Genomic DNA, 13,289 nt, shown 5'->3' on the forward strand with positions numbered 1-13,289 from the left:
GCATGTGATCAGCACGTTCCAGAGAGAGGGTCAGGGGTTCTGCAGCCTCATAGGACAGTCAGGGGAGAATTAAAACTCCTCCTACAAAATATAGACAGAGCTCTGCCAAACACTGATAGAAGCCACAAGACTGCTCTATACTGCTGATGAGAAAATACATTTAGCAGTTTATATTTACTAAAATAATTGCATTTCCATGTTCTGTGTACTGTGGGAGAGCGGATATAGTGAATGCGGGGTCCGGGGAGAGCAGATATAGTGAATGCGGGGTCCGTGGAGAGCGGATATAGTGAATGTGGGGTTCGTGGAGAGTGGATATAGTGAATGCGGGGTCCGGGGAGAACGGATATAGTGAATGCGGGGTCCGGGGAGAGCGGATATAGTGAATGCGGGGTCCGGGGAGAGCGGATATAGTGAATGCGGGGTCCGGGGAGAGCGGATATAGTGAATGCGGGGTCCGGGGAGAGCGGATATAGTGAATGCGGGGTCCGTGGAGAGCGGATATAGTGAATGTGGGGTCCGGGGAGAGCGGATATAGTGAATGCTGGGTCCGGGGAGAGCGGATATAGTGAATGCGGGGTCCGGGGAGAGCGGATATAGTGAATGCGGGGTCCGGGGAGAGCGGATATAGTGAATGCGGGGTCCGGGGAGAGCGGATATAGTGAATGCGGGGTCCGGGGACAGCGGATATAGTGAATGCGGGGTCCGGGGAGAGCGGATATAGTGAATGCGGGGTCCGGGGAGAGCGGATATGGTGAATGCGGGGTCCGGGGAGAGCGGATATAGTGAATGCGGGGTCCGGGGAGAGCGGATATAGTGAATTTGGGGTCCGGGGAGAGCGGATATAGTGGATGCGGGGTCCTGGGAGAGCGGATATAGTGAATGCGGGGTCCGGGGAGAGCGGATATAGCGAATGCGGGGTCCGGGGAGAGCGGATATAGTGAATTTGGGGTCCGGGGAGAGCGGATATAGTGAATTTGGGGTCCGGGGAGAGCGGATATAGTGAATGCGGGTCCGGGGAGCAAAGATCCTGCCCAAAAAAAAAGGTTAAAAAACAGTAGAAAATATTAAACCAACAAAACATGAAACTGCTAAATTTCTTTTAATTAAGTGTCATAAGATGCCACCAGCACCAAAATCAAGACAAAATGTGTCCCGGACGGACTGTCTCTGTGGCTGTCGGTGGCGGGGTGACAGTTGCAGTGAGTGGAGGAGGATGGATCCACAATCTAACAGATCCCAGGTTGGAATTCCCCAGGCAATGGGGGGGAGGTAAAACGCTGTGACGGCAGGCAGGAACTGAGCGATCCCACGGAGTGACAGTTCCGACACAACACTCCACCGCCAACACTGACACAGATCAGCAGGCACTAGAAGAGCAGGCTGTGGGATGGTGATGATGTCATCACTCACCGACACACTGCCCATGTGATGGATGGCCGACTGGCCGGGTCACACTCAAACAGACACGAGACATCAGAGTCAAACATTACTTTCCTCCACCTCCGCTGATGAATGGGAAGAGAAGGGCTGGATCAAAAGCTTCCAGCCTGCTTGAAGTAAGGGACTGAGTCTGGGAGGAACACTGGAAAGAGTGGCCTGCTACATTGGCCCCAGATACCCGGCATCTTCCTCTGTCCTTTCTTCCTCCCCTCTGGCGCCTCTTCCCTTAGCTGAAGGATCATTCATGACGGCTGCCCACACAGAGAGTGCCGGCCTGTGCTGTGTCCAGGCGCCCCTAGGTGGCAGTGCACCCTAGTTTGCCTAGTGGAAGCACCGGCCCTGCTAATTTATTGGATAAAAAGAAAAGCCAAATCCGTACTTACAAGAAAAGGAAATAATGAGCACAAAGTACATCAAATCACGATCCAGTGTCCTGTGGCATGACCTGATGCACCACCGTATTGGCAAGCTGACGTGTTTCTAGGGTGAACCCCCTTCCTCAGAGATAATCCAACTGCTTAATCATCCTCATTGATATAGACCAGCCTTTTTCAACCAAGGTGCCCAGGTACCCGGGGGTGCCTTCAGGTTTTTTCAGGGGTGCCTTGGAAAAATGCCTGAAAATTGTATACAAGTCAACGGGTGGAACAAGCCGGCCTTTTAGTTACACAAAGCCACTGGTTTTCATTGGGCACCATTACAACCTTCCAGCCGCTGGAGTCCCAACAACCAATGATGTCATCGGCTGATAAGGGGGACATTGGGCATCTACAATGCATCCTTGTTTGCCCCCCCTCTACCCATCTCCGTCAGCACCGGGGTCACATTAGGTGAGTGAGGGGAAGAAACTGAGGGATAAGAGAAACAATGGAATACTAGTCAGTACCAGTGTGCAAAGGTATACACTCACCGGCCTCTTTATTAGGTCCACCTGTTCAATGGCTTGGTAACACAAATTGCTAATCAGCCAATCACATGGCAGCAACTTAGGCCTCTAGACGTGGTGAAGACAACGTGCTGAAGTTCAAACCGAACATCATAATGGGGAAAAAAGGGGAGTTAAGTGACTTTGAACGTGGCATGGTTGTTGGTGCCAGACGGGCTGGTCTGAGTATTTCAAAAACTGCTGATCTACTGGGATTTTCCCGCACAACCATCTCTAGGGTTTACAGAGAATGGTCCAAAAAAGAGAAAATATCCAGTGAGCGGCAGTTGTGTGGTGGAAAATGCCTTGTTGAGGTCAGAGGAGAATGGGCAGACTGGTTCCAGATGATAGAAAGGAGAAAGGTGATAGTAACTCCAATAACCACTCGTTACACCCATGGTGTCAGGGATCCGGGTATGACCAGAAGTGTGTGGACTGACACAGGGAAACGCAGGCTTCAGGTATAGTAAATAATATAATTTATTAAGACTAACAATACAAACGCAGTGCAAACAAACTGAACCAAACCTCCAACAGATAACAAACATACAAGAGTAGTCAGGCAGGCCGGGTCGGTAGCAAACGGAGTACCAGGAGCAGGCGGGAGAGTAGTCAGGACTAGCCGAGGTCAGTACAGGCAGAGTTCAAGCAGAGTCAGGACAGGAGTAACAGGATCAGGAAACCAGGGCCAAGCGAACAGTACAACAAGGCACTGACTGCAGGTCTGGCCATCCTTTAAATACACCTCCTGCAATCAGCCCAGGTGATGGCTAATTGCAGGAGTGAGCCTCTGGTTGTTGAGAGCACCCGCTGGCCAGCCCTGGTACTGCAGCCCACAAGGCAGGTGAGTCCCACCACTATTGGCAAGTCCATTCCTGACACATGGTATTCAGAATACCATCTCTGAACGCACAACACGTCCAACCTTGAAGCAGATGGGCTAAAGCAGCAGAAGACCACATTGGGTGCCACTCCTGTCAGCAGAAGACCACAGCGGGTGCCACTCCTGTCAGCTAAGAACAGGAAACGGAGGCTACAATTCGCACAGGCTCACCAAAATGGACAATAGAAGTTTGGAAAAGCGTTAAAACTGAGAAAGTCCCCTGCGCTGGAGTGGTGGGATGATGTGATCAGTACAGGTCTTTAGGCATCCATCTCCCGCACAGGCCTTGTTGCCCTCTAAGGGTCGAGGGGGGAACCCAAGTGTAAAGAACGCATTTCTGAGGAATGTTTCCAACACCTTGTTGAATCTACGCCACGAAGAATGAAGGCATTTCTGAAGGCAACAGGGGGTCCAACCTGGGACTAGCAAGGTGGACCTCTAAGGTGGCAGCTGAGTGTATTTGCTTTGGTAGAATACGTCCCCTCCAGGGTTGGGTGTTTATCATGTGTCCATGTTGCATTATGTAAAACTGTTAGTTAAGGGTTTTTTTACATTTTAGAATGGGGTGCCTCAAGATTGTGCATCATTTTTTAGGGTGCCTTGACTGAAAAAAAGATAGAAACCCTGATATAGAGAGAGAGGGTCACCAAACAGTGGGACCTCCTACAGGAAGAGGTGGTCTCTACACAACAGATGGGGTCAAAGATCATTAGAAAGGAAACAAAAAATAGAATAATATATTCATATAAGTAAATAAATAAAAGATTAACAAATTATAAATATTTAAAGTCGCAGTAAAGCTTGTTTTTCTTTTCTAAAAATGCATGCATGTCTATACTTACCTATCTGCAGTGATTTTGGACAGAGCAGCCCCCATCCTCTTCTTTTTCGGGTCCCCTCTAGCGCTCCTGGCTCCTCATCCTCGAGCAATGCCCTCAGGAAAGTCTCTCGCCCCGGGTGCACCTCATGCTTGTCCCCGAGCAGCTTCTCTATGCATCCATAAGAATTGCTGGCAAATGGCATTTTCCTCGGCTTCTTTGTTGTAAAAGAAAAAAAATGGCACACAGACCTCAAAGGGTCCCCCAAAATACACATTTTTTTTAAGGATGGCAGCAATAAAGTTTGAGCACCACAACGGTTAGCACTTCTGCCCGGCAGCACTAGGTTTGTCGGTTTGAATCCCAACTATGGCGCTAACTGTGGATTTTGCACGTTCTCCCTGTGCCTGCGTGGGTTTCCTCCAGGTACTCCAGTTTCCTCCCCCAATCCAAAGACATGCTGGTAGGCTATTGGCTCCTGTCTAAATTGTGCCTGGTATGAGTATGTATGAACGTGAGTTAGGAACCTTAGATTGTACGCTCCTCGGGGGAGGGGCCTGATGTGAATGTACGATATATGTATGTAAAAGCGCTGCGCAAATTGACGGCGCTAAATAAATACCTGAAATAATAATGTTTGTTATTTTAGAAAACAAAACCCCCGAAGCTTTAGTCACTGTAAGGTCATGAATGTGAGTTAGGGACCTTAGACTGTAAGCTCCTTGAGGGCGGGGACTGGCGTGATTGTACAATATTTGTAAATTGATGGCGCTATATAAGTACTTTTAATAAATAATAACATTTATTTGCTAGAAATTTAATCTGTGTGATTTTATTTGGTTTTCTGTGAATGTCAGTTTTGCTGTAGCACATCCTACTGCAAGAATGTATAACCCCCCCCCCCCACCCCCCAAAAAAAAATGCATACCAAATCCTTTGAGTCTGGAATGGAAAAAAAAATTAAAATGCATGCTGTCCCCCAGGAAATCTATACCGGACCCTTAATCTGAGCGTGCCTGGCTGGCCAGGAGCAGGGTGGCAAGCATGTGCCTTCAACCTCTTAGACCATATTAAGCCACAGGCTCTCAACATAGGTTCCCCCCTTGCAAGGCACCTTATCCCTATGTTGATGAGGGCAAGGGCCTCTTCCCCACATTCCTGGCCTATGGTTGTGGGGGTCTTCGGGTGGGAGAATGATCAAAATCTGGAAGCACCCTTTAATAACAAGGGGTTCCCCAGATACTGCTTCCCCTCACGTAATATAGAATGAATATAGAGTAAATACTCTATTCAGTCACAAAAAAGTCACCTAGCAAGTCCTTCATTAAAAAAAAAAAAATTAAATCCCCCCAAAAGTCCTTCATTTTAAAACCAATCAATCATGATGATCCACCAACTCAGTGGAAAAAAAAAATGGATGACCTGGCACACACTACTGATCCCATTGGTACTCATAGCTGAAAGACAGCTCATTGGTGGGGAGGGAATTCACACATGGCCATCGTTGGTGAGGACGGGTCTCAGAGGTGGCCATAATTGGTGGAGGGGGGGATTCACAGATTGTCATCATTGATGGGGAGGAGATTCAGGGACCTTACACACACTACTGATCCCATTGGTACTCATAGCTGAAAGACAGCTCATTGGTGGGGAGGGAATTCACACATGGCCATCGTTGGTGAGGACGGGTCTCAGAGGTGGTCATAATTGGTGGAGGGGGGTGATTCACAGATTGTCATCATTGATGGGGAGGAGATTCAGGGACGGCCATCATTGGTGAGTAGGGAATGAACAGATGGTCATCATTGGTTAAAGGCATAGGTGTTCTTCAGTAATGTGGAGGGAATTAACAGGTGGTCATTATTAGTGGGAGGGGATTTATATGTGGTCATCTATGGTGGGGAGAAGAGTCACGGGTACTCCTCATCCAAGTGGGAGGATTGTGAGTGCTCGTTGGTGAGGACGGGTCTCAGAGGCGGTCATAATTGGTGGAGGGGGGATTCACAGATTGTCATCATTGATGGGGAGGAGATTCAGGGACGGCCATCATTGGTGAGTAGGGAATGAACAGATGGTCATCATTGGTTAAAGGCATAGGTGTTCTTCACTGATGTGGAAGGAATTAACAGGTGGTCATTATTAGTGGGAGGGGATTTATATGTGGTCATCTATGGTGGGGAGAAGAGTCACGGGTACTCCTCATCCAAGTGGAAGGATTGTGAGTGCTCGTTGGTGAGGACGGGTCTCAGAGGTGGTCATAATTGGTGGAGGGGGATTCACAGATTGTCATCATTGATGGGGAGGAGATTCAGGGGCGGCCATCATTGGTGAGTAGGGAATGAACAGATGGTCATCATTGGTTAAAGGCATAGGTGTTCTTCACTGATGTGGAAGGAATTAACAGGTGGTCATTATTAGAGGGAGGGGATTTATATGTGGTCATCTATGGTGGGGAGAAGAGTCACAGGTACTCCTCATCCAAGTGTGAGGATTGTGAGTGCTCATCGGTTCGTGAAGGATCCCAGTTGCCCATCAGTCTACCCATAACCAGAAAACTGCTATTTGGACATGAGAAATCCTCTAAATCTAATGAGAAGTTTCCTCTACGACGTACTGACACCTTCACGGTTAAAGGCGAAGAGACAAACCTCCCACTGTTTTTGGCAATGTCCATGTTTTGATGGGTCGGGTCATCATGACCTCGTAGTGTATCTGATTAGCAAACATTTTCATGGCCAATATAAATGTTAAATTCACAGAATGTTAGGTTTTTGTTTTTTTTTGCAGAGGACAAGTGAGCGATCTTATAACGGTAGGTTGTACTTTATTTCATTCCTCTTTTTATTTTGATAGATAGATTTTGTTTTTCAAAAGATACGTATGCTCATACCAACCATGGATAGAGACCCAATTGTAAATGTTTCTTGAGAAATTGTAGAAAGCAATTGTAACATTCCCACAGTCAATGGTAGATAGATAGACAGATGAAACCTTACTGACATGACCAACTCACCTCCCCCTCCCCCCAAATCCCTATAACAAGCCTTTAAATTGAATGATTCCTCCACTTCCATGGTTCTCCATTTTATTAACAGGTACCAGTAATGATGGTGAGTCCCCCACCATCTGCTCTGTCCAATTTCAAGTATCTCTTGACATGTTTATATTGGTGTATAAGTTTTCCAACAATCAATGATGTTCACATAGGATTTATAATTTACTTAAACTGTTTATGATGAATTTGCTGTAAAACATACGGTCACCGCCCACTTTAGGTCCACCTTGCTAGTCCCGGGTTGGACCCCCCTTTGCCTTCAGAACTGCCTTCATTCTTCATGGCGTAGATTCAACAAGGTGTAGTAAACATTCCTCACAGAGTTTGGCCCATATTGACGTGAATTACTGTTGCTTTTCTATCATTTGGAACCAGTCTGCCCATTCTCCTCTGACCTATGACCTCAACAAGGCATTTTCCTCCACACATTTTCGGACCATTCTCTGTAAACCCTAGAGATGGTTGTGTAGGAAAATCCCAGGAGATCAGCAGTTTTTGAAACACTCAGACCAGCCCGTCTAGCACCAATGACCATGCCACGTTCAGAGTCACTGAAATCCCCTTTCTTCCCCATCATGATGCTCGGTTTGAACTTCAGCAAGTCGTTTTCACCACGTCTAGATGCCTAAATGCATTGAGTTGCTGCCATGTGATTGGCTGATTTGCAATTTGTGTTACCGAGCCATTGAAAAGGTGGACCTAATAAAGTGGCCGGTGAGTGTATACACATATCCATACAGGGATAGAGACCCAATGATAGAGAGCTAGAGACCCAATGATAGAGACCCAATGATAGAGAGCTAGAGACCCAATGATAGAGACCCAATGATAGAGAGCTAGAGACCCAATGATAGAGACCTAGAGACCCAATGATAGAGAGCTAGAGACCCAATGATAGAGACCTAGAGACCCAATGATAGAGAGCTAGAGACCCAATAATAGAGACCCAATGATAGAGAGCTAGAGACCCAATGATAGAGACCCAATGATAGAGAGCTAGAGACCCAATGATAGAGACCCAATGATAGAGAGCTAGAGACCCAATGATAGAGACCCAATGATAGAGAGCTAGAGACCCAATGATAGAGACCCAATGATAGATACCCAATGATAGAGAGCTAGAGACCCAATGATACAGACCCAATGATAGAGAGCTAGAGACCCAATGATAGAGACCAAATGATAGAGAGCTAGAGACCCAATGATAGAGACCCAATGATAGAGAGCTAGAGACCCAATGATACAGACCCAATGATAGAGAGCTAGAGACCCAATGATAGAGACCTAATGACAGACAGACAGACTTTTTTTGTTTTGCTGTGTTCTTATTAGAATCTTTTACCTAAACAAAAACTGAGATGTCCAATTCACCCCCCAGATCCCTATAACACGCCCTTAAATCTAAATGATCCCTACACCCCCATGATTCTGCATTGTATTACCACCTACCAATGTTGTATGAGTCCCCCCTCCCCCCCCACTGCCTGCTCTATCCAGTCTCAAGTGCCTCTTGACACAGTTATATTGATTAGTGGAACCTTCCAATGGTCTGTAAAGTTTTTCCAACAATTAATTATGTTTATACAGAATTTATAATTTACTAAAACTGTTTGTGATGAATTTGCTGGAAAACAGACTACCACTGTGCAGCGATCAGACATACCCAGGGGCGGACCGACCATTTGGGCTCTCGGGCACTGCCCAAGGGCCCGGGGGCAGTAGGGGGCCCCATGAGATGCCCCTGGTACCTTTTCATAGGTTTTTTTGGGTGTGGTTTGAGTGTGGGCAAGGACACAGGGGCCCCATGATCCCCTATTGCCCGGGGGCCCCATGAGTTGTCAGTCAGCCCCTGGACATACCCCCTTAAAACCAACAGATATTCCAGCCCCTTAAGCCATCGGATGTACCCCTCGGGGTACCACAGTCAAGTACCTACGCTGTAGACAGCTGGACTCCAATTATCTTTACTTTTGGTTCCTTAGCCAGAGTGAGTTTGGTTGTGTCCGGCAGTTAGGCTGCATTCACACTTGAGTGTCACGCTTAAACTTTTTTCTCGGGTAATTTGTCAGCCCTTTTTTTTTTCGCTTTTATTGTACAGCGTTTAGGCATTTTCCAACATTTGTTTAATAACCAGTAGAGAAAAATATCATCTGTTTCATCATTTGTTGCTACGTTTTATTGAATATTTTATAATTATCTATTATAGATAGACAACGTTTCCATTTTCTAAACAATACATTAAGACTTAACCACCTCCTATCCGGCTGTTGTATATAAACGGCCGGACGGTGGCAGTGCAGGGTCAGGTGGCCGTTTATAAACATCCTCCCCACCCCCTGCTTGTGCGCGCTCCCTGGGAGCGCACAGCACTGCGATCTGGTGCCCGCTGTGTCCTCCAGACACAGTGGAACACCGATCATTGGACGGGACTTCTATACGAGGTCCTGATCATGTGATCACTGATTGGCCAATCAGTGATCACATGAAGAGCAGTAAGCAAGATGTCACTTCTGACTTCATTGCTTACTACGTGTGAAATCTGTGAATGATCACAGAGATCACATGGTACAAGGTTGTTCACAACAGCCTTGTACCATGTGACAAGCTGTGACCAATCACAACTCACTCAGTAGTTCTCAATGGCTGCAAGAATGCAGCTAGAGAGGAGAAATGACTGCTTTTACATCCTTTATGGGTGTAAAAGCAATCAGTGTAAAAAAACAAAAAACAAAATCTTCATCACCCCCCACAAGTAGTACAGTGTCACCATGGTGATACTACTGCTAGGGTGACAGTATGTAAAAAAAAAATAATAAAGAAAAAATAATATTAAAAAAATGTTTAAAATTTATAATTTTTGGTTATAAACTAATTTGGGTTATTTTTTTTTACTAAAAATATAACAGAATATAGGAAATCTATCTGGTTTCACCTTTTAGAAACCACGGGCAGTTTACTATGCTTCAGTTATGAATGAACACAGTGAGTGATCGGTATCAGTCACACATTGTGTTCCTTCAGCAAGGAAGGGGCTGGTAAATGTGATATATTTACTGGACCCTGAAGGATTCTATTGTGTGCTTGCAGATATCGGTGGGAAAGGAGAGGATGGAAGCTGGCAGCACTGCAGGAGTGGGGGCACACACAGGGAAATTGTATGGTGCACAGGGAGGGTGATGGGTGTGGTGAGGGGGCTCTCTTTTCAGCAGCTGAAAGACAATGGTAGGGAAAGGAGAAGAAACCAGCTTTCAGCTGCTGTTGAGAGATCCACACAGTGGATCGGTTCCAGAAATTGCTCCCCACTTTACCTATCATCCTCCCTGTCCAATTACTATTCACCCGGCTTCCTGGCCCCTCTTGCTGGCCTTGGCCCCATACAGGAGGACTGGTGGTACCCCCTTATCCACAGCCATAATGGCCTGTATACCTGCCCTCTGAAAGAAAGAACCGTCCCTATCACTCCCATTCTCTATGATAAACAAAATCAAGCACATGGAAGACCTCATAGCTCCCCTAAGAAATCAAGATAAACAATTCTGGCATACCTGCTGGCTTACTTCAAAATAAAAATCTATTCTTGAGCAGGCAGATTTGTAAAAAATAATATCCTTCCCTGTTCCTAGCTCTTCCTTCTTTAGGGAGGGGAAATACACTTCCGTACATCTCTTCCCACCCACCCACCCCTAACATTGACTTTCCTACACCCATCCCCATCCTTTTCACACCCATACCGCTATAGACTCCCCCACTTCTCCTAAAAGCACCCAATGTTCCTTCTAAAATTCCTCCTTTATCAACTTTCTTTGCATACGTGATAAGCAGCAAGAATGCATCTTCAAACCTTGGCCTTGTAGCCCTTTAGAGCGAGGGTCAGCAACCCATTGATTGGGACCTACTAGTAGATCATGGCCAGGTGACTGGTAGATCAAGCCCTTGGCTTGTCGACCTGCCCTCTGCAGAACCTAAAACACAGTGGAGCTTCTTTAACCCCTTCCCGCCGGCGCCTCCCGGCCCTTTAAGAGTTTCAGGCGCCGGGAGGCGGGGCGGGTGGGGCGTGGTTTAGGGATCCTGTGACCGCCGTGACGCGGCCACGCGATCAGGAAAGATCCCGATCGAAAGAGCAGACCGGGACCTTTCTGTGAGTATCGGACATGTGTGCTGGGAGCGCGCAGGGTGCATATATTTTTTCTTACCTGAACGCAAATGTGCGGCCGCTCGGCCGGCAGGTGTCAGAGATCCGGGTATGACCAGAAATGTGTGGGAACACAGGCGTAGTCAGGGCTGGAGAGGTGGAATGGTCAAGCAGGCCGTATGGTCCTGTAATGCACCACCTGGTGGTACCTCTAGCAACCCACGGAATAGGATTAGCCGGAGCGCGGAGTTTAAGTCCCAGTCTGCTTGTTCACCAGGGCCCCTGATGGTGGGGATGGACTTTGAGCAGAGAGAGACCAGGTCGCGGCCCCTAAGTACACCCACCCGTGGTAGAGGGATCCACCAGAGGTATATTCTGGAGAAGAGCCTGACGTGAAGAGACGGATGGGTCCATGCAGGACAGATGGATGGCTGAGCAGAAGCGTGGTCAGACAGGCCGGGTCGGTAACAGTGGGGACAGCGCGGTACAAGGCAGCAGGCACAGAATAGTCGGGTCACTCGCCGGGTCAGTAACAGGAGATCAGATCCAATGAGAATATCCAAGAGAAGTCAGACAGGGCAGAAGAAGTCAGGATCAGGCAGGGTCAGCAACAAATCGGATAGGCAGATATGCAGGAACACAGGATACCAGGTACAGGGGCTCATGGGAAACAACACCAAGGCACTGACTGCAGGCCTGGCCATTGCTTAAATACACCTCCTGCAATCAGCCTCAGGTGATGGCTTGATTGCAGGAGTGAGCTTCTGGCTGCTGAGAGCACCCACTGGCCAGCCCTGGTACTGCAGCCCACACGGCAGGTGAGTCCCACCACCAGTGGTGAATCCATTCCTGACAGCGGGAATGGGTTAATAAGCAGTGGGACTATTTTTTTACTTGGAGTGAAGTTGGCCACGGAGAGGGCAGGAGGCCGCATCAGCCGGTACAGCTGTGTGGAGGTGACGTTGGCCAACACTGTGCCTGGTTATCTTTGACTCCTCCCATGTTGTTCAAGTAGACCTCCACCTCTCTAAGGCTGCTTACCCTTGCTTTAGATGGTAAGTGGTAGACCTTGTCATTACAAGGGATATGGAAGATAACTGGCAAGAGGTCCAAGGATCCATTTATAAGTCTACTGGCAACAACTCTATTATTATTATGTTATTATACAGGATTTATTTATTTATTTATTTATTTTTTTAAAGTCCGCAAACGTGCAAACTACAACGAAAAAACCCGTAAGTGAATCAAAAAAAAGTGCAAGTGCAAAACACCACACGAAAAAGTGCACTTAGGGGTGCTTGTGTCCTACCCCTAAAGGGGCTTGGACCACTTACCCTGATCCCCCGGGGCACGAAGCTCCTGATGGGGACAAGGTTCCCAATTGGTCCTCCTGGCCAAAAGGCCTGGTGGACCACCGTTCCTTGTGTCCAGCCGAAGCCGGACACACAGTACTTGGTCAGGGGGCTCTCCCGAAGAAAAGCCCCCTAGGGATCAGGGGAGGAAGGAACCAAAAGGCCACACATCCTCCCCCTAGACTTCAGGGTAGGCCCGAGGACCCACACCCTACCATCCAGTGAAAACACACGCATAAGCAAAGAAAAAGTGACAAAACGTGGGAGGTGTTAAATTAAATAAATAGAAAATAAAAAAGTGGTACCGTGCCAAATTGTGCACAGACCAGGCCCTGAGGCCCGTAGCAAAAATTGCCCTGGTCCTAGCCAAAAGGCCTGGTCCCTAGGGCGCTGTGCAAAAAGATTGTAAAAACAGTGACCTTGTGCCATCTTCACACAGTGGGGTCCCACACCCAGGTGTTACTAGTGGCACCCCTGAGGGCGTCTACTCAGGGGGCACTGAGTTTGCGGACTTTCTGCCTTCTCAGCCCCTGGCCAGACAAGGTAGATCCGTCCAAATCAGGAGGTACTGGGTCCTTCCAGCTTTCTCGGGGGAATTACTCCCAGGGCCCCAGCTTAACTTGTGGCGCTCCCCGGTTTCTGTCCCCCCGATACTGGCCTTCCAGACCCCCATCATACCAG

The sequence above is a fragment of the Staurois parvus genome, unplaced genomic scaffold (assembly GCF_062004578.1).
Source record: "Staurois parvus isolate SC_StPar_1 unplaced genomic scaffold, SC_StPar_1.0 ptg003243l, whole genome shotgun sequence".
Classification (NCBI taxonomy): Eukaryota; Metazoa; Chordata; class Amphibia; order Anura; family Ranidae; genus Staurois; species Staurois parvus.